This window comes from Manis pentadactyla, chromosome 10 (genome assembly GCF_030020395.1).
Source record: "Manis pentadactyla isolate mManPen7 chromosome 10, mManPen7.hap1, whole genome shotgun sequence".
In the NCBI taxonomy this organism is placed as follows: domain Eukaryota; kingdom Metazoa; phylum Chordata; class Mammalia; order Pholidota; family Manidae; genus Manis; species Manis pentadactyla.
The window spans coordinates 9,980,885-9,985,435 of NC_080028.1; positions in this window are offsets into that span (position 1 = coordinate 9,980,885).

Consider the following 4,551-nt stretch of genomic DNA (forward strand, 5'->3'; position numbering starts at 1 on the left):
CCCTGTGAGCCCACCCGGAAACCGGACGTTACGATAAGAAGGTTGGAAAAAAAACGAACACCTGAATTTTCTCTTCCTTATTCAAATAGGGTATTTACAAGGTAGGTGAGGCTGTAGTACTTGCTTAAATCAGAAACAAGGACATGAACTAGTTCGGCATGTTAAAGGATGAGCAAAGGAAGAGTCCCTCAAGTAAAGCCACACAAAAGATGGCTGACAGCCACTTCCTGCCGACTTACCCCGTGAAAAGAAATTCGGATATGGGGGCCTAATGCTGGGTTTAGGTGTAAAAGGCTTGCCTGCGACGAAAAATGTCTTCAAACTCTTCAACTCCAAAGACTAAAATTACTGAGTGTAAAGGTTGACACGTGGTCCCATAAAATGGATGGGCATTGAGAAAAGGAGCCACCCGACTTGGGACATGGAGGTTAGAGCAGGCCAAAGGAGGCCCGCTGTGGTGTGAGGCTCTGGCAGGAGTTCTGGGGCCACCCCTGCAGCGTTGAGCACTCAGGCTGTACATGTTCCGAATTGGGGGTAGGTTGGGTTCCCCTTCTGTGGAAGCCCTTGTATTAGGACGGGATTTTAAAACAACAGGATTTGTCGTGTTACCAGAGGCATGTCTCACTTTGAAGGCCTCAGCCTCTGCAAGTATTGTCACACTGAGGAAGAGCAGAAACATGGGATAAGCATCATGATTAACTGTTCCTGCCTCTGATGAAAAATGCCAAGATGTAAATAGTATATTAAGAACAGAAGGGACTCCATCTTTAGGCTAAGATTCCATTTTAAAAACCAAGGAGCTAGGAAGTAAGATTCCTAACATCCTAACATACTTTATGGTTATTAGCCAACAGCCAACCCTATCTTAAGGCAGGGAAGCAGTCCTAAATGATATGTTCCCACCATTCTCTTGGAGAAGAACAGGAGGGATAAATTCCTTGTGTTAAGTTTATCTTACAGAATATCTGGAGGAGTGACTTAGATAATGACATGATGTCTCTCACTGTAGACATCATGAGGCCACATGTTAAGCCTACTCTCCCTCTGCCATTTATCCAATTCTTGAAAACTTTAAAAAACATGAATCCTAACCCTTCAAGCACGCCTCTCCTGTGAGGATCCCATACACCCCTTTCTTTGAGTGTGTACTTTGTTTTAAATAAAACTGCTGCTCAGCTTATGTTTTATCTTCATGCTCTTCCAAGCCTGTAGGAGGTTAATAAGAGACCCCTTTCTTGGTGGTAAGTGTCTTTGTTACTTTGCCAGTTCATTCAATTTTCTAGACTTAAGCCCAAGTCTTCTTTCTCTGTCTTCTATTTTAGACAAGTAGGGAAGGCCTACTGAGATCTCTGATTTGGACTTGCAAGTTTCCATCTCCTGGGTGACCCAGTTGGGACTGTAGTTGTAAGATCATGCCCTTATTAGCCTGCCCGAAAATGTTTCTTTGCCTTGAAAAGTTCTCAGAACATACTCCATCCAGTGCTCTGCGGCTCCCTCAAATCCTGGGGTGCTAGCGGTTTAGATTCAAGCAGACACTAGACACCTAGTGACCCTGGCTTCAGGAGTTGGCAAAGGGTTTGCCCTATGCTAAGCAGGAGTGTAATGAACTTTCCTTTCCTCCTTCTATTCTTCCTTGCTTTCTACTGCCTGCACGGCTACTGTCATTCATGACCACTCTTGCTTTAATGAATTTTTCCTTATGTACACTCCTCCAACCTACTTGCAAATTCTTTCACGATTAGAGTTAAGAACCCTTCCCCATCCAGGTTGAGGTTTCATCTAGGGCACAGGGAGAGACCACCCCAGACACAGCTGCCCAGCACAGTCCTCCTTGCTTTTCCCAGCAAGGCACATTCTGCCTTAGGGCTTTTGCTTTCACAGTTACCTGGTTTAGAGTCTAGAATGCAGTCCTCCCAAATATCTCCAAAGCTCATTGGACACCTTCAGTTGTTTACTCTGAGGCTAGCAATTCAAAGCATCCCATTTAGAATTGCAACACCCTGCTCAACTCCCTGTGATGCCTTTTTGCTTTGTGTTCTCCATTCAAACTATCACCAAGAGTTGATAATACCATGGAACTAAAGCTTAAGCTTCTATGGCTTAAGGAGAGTCCAGCAATGTGCTCATACAGTCTTCTGTTTTTATAAAGTTTGCAGAAGTGTATTTTTACTGCAATCACTTAAGGCCTCTCTCTCTACTCCAATTTCCCCTCTGTCATACTTCCCCTTGTTGTTTAGTGGCATTTGGAATCTAGCTAGAGGAAATCCTCGGGGGAACATCTGAGTTTAGTAGAGTATGTTTATATGTTACTCTTCTGTGTATGTTAAGTTACTGCTGGCCTTCTGTGAGTGAGATATACCGACTATCCACAATGATCAGTGAGTGTCCTCAAAGAAAGGAGTATTTAAGGTCAATCAGGGCACTAGAAAGCTTCAAATTACCTGAAATTTTTCAGTCCATGTATGACAAAACCTGACACAGGTTACCCGCAACTTTGTCAATAATTCTCAAAATGTACATGTCATTACTAAAAAGGAAAGGTGAAGTTGGAAGAATTTTTTTCTAATTTTTCAGTAGTAAAAATGTTGATCTAACATGCTAGAGAAATGACTAAATTTACTTTCTATTCTTATTATGGAAAATGATGAAACAAAACCATCATCATATAAAAAGGTTATCAAAGCATATTCAGCCTGAAAAATATATATAATGGAGGTGCTTAAGAAAATTAACAAATACATTTCTTTTCTGGATTTTGTGATGTTTGATTTCTCCCACAATTTGTATTATGATTTCTTGTTCTAAATAAGTATTCTCTTTCCTACCTGGTTTTGGTTTTGTAACTTTCTATTCTTTATTCTTCATTTAAGCTTCACTCACCAGAAACTTGCATCCCTTGTTTATAACCTAACATGTATTTCATTTATTTATTCATTACATTCTACCTCTTCCAGAATGTACATTCTAACTTAGAGAAAAGTAAAGGCTCTGAGAGCACCTTCCTATCACTTTCCTTTGATTCCCCCTCATCTCTTCTATCACACTAAATGGTGGACTGCCCGTCTTCCTGGGCTTGGTCTATCTACCTTCACTCCTTGGATGGCTTATCCAGTCCAGTAGGCTTAAATATCACCCATATGCTATTGACTCCCTGCATTTGTATTTCTACCCCAGCCCCAGCCCCTGAAGTGGGCTCATGGCCCATGTGAGTACCCAGATGTCTAACAGGCACTTCCAACTGTTCCTCCCAGTTTCCCCCATCTTCGTTAATGGCAACTTCACTCTTTCAGTTGCTCAAGCTAAAGTCTTCAGAACCACGTTTGACTTGACTCTCTCACACCACACATTCAATTATCTGCATTTTGTAGGCTCTACTTCAAAATATGCCCAGACTCTCAATTCTCATCACTTTGTCTGAGGTACTGTCACCTCATCAGTATGGAAATGGCTACCTTACTCTCCCTGCTTACAATTAATTCTCAAACTGTATTTGCAGAATTGCATTTGAATCGAAACTTAGGCCATTGCTTGGCAGCACATTAAGTCTATTTAGAAATGCAACTTTGACCTAATAGCAGCTAGAACCCCATGACAGACTGTGAAATGTCTGATCACAGGCTATTTGATTTTGCAAGCCTCGCTTGTTAATGGAAAAGCAGGACTTCAAAGGGAAAGACACCAAAAAACAGACCAAAGATACTGGAATAATTTTACCTGACAGAGTTGTTGAGAGGATTTGGCAGCTAAAAAGCTGCCCTGATTCTCTTGATCTTCTGTCTGGGATTTGAGGCAGGAAATCCTCTGCCTCAGAAAAGCCATTAGTTCTATTTTACAGTCTGTCTGGCCTCTTCAGCTGGGTTCACTTCAAGCTCCACTTCCCAGGAACTTCATGTTGTTTGTAGTTCTCTGATTGTCCTGTTTGTTTCGCCCTCGGCATGATCTAAGAAGCCCCTGCCTACCCCCCTTTATGGCAGTAGTATGTGGGCCCTGGGAGGGCAGTAGCTCAGACTTTACAAATCAGAACTAAAAGTGTCCTTAGGGATCATTTGGTACAGGATTCCACTAGGTAGAAAAAAACAGCAGGCTGTTTCGACCCCATGTTGGGTTGTATCCCTTCTTTGACCATGGACATTGAAGACTATTTTCTTACCCACTATTAAACAACAAAAATTCAACTGTGTAAATTTAAAGATCAAATTGGCTTTGTTCAACCACTCATGAATCAGGCAGCATTCCATCTAGCAATAGAAAGGAGCTCCAGTGAGCATTTTTAAAGAAATGGGGCATTAAAAGGAAATTATTAGCAAAGAATGCATTGTTTCAGGCAAGGTCGCCTTCCTAAGAAGAACAGAAAAGAATCTATCGGATGTATTATCTCACTAGTTCTGAACAGGTACCATGTTGACTGACTTAAGGTTACATTCCTAGGGCGTTGAAGCTGCAGTTAGGTTAGGTATTAAGTCTGGTTTGCTGACATGAGTCTTAGCACAAGCGACTCCATTTTGGGCCTGTTATCTCTTTTTTAACACTACAAGTAAATATTTACTTACT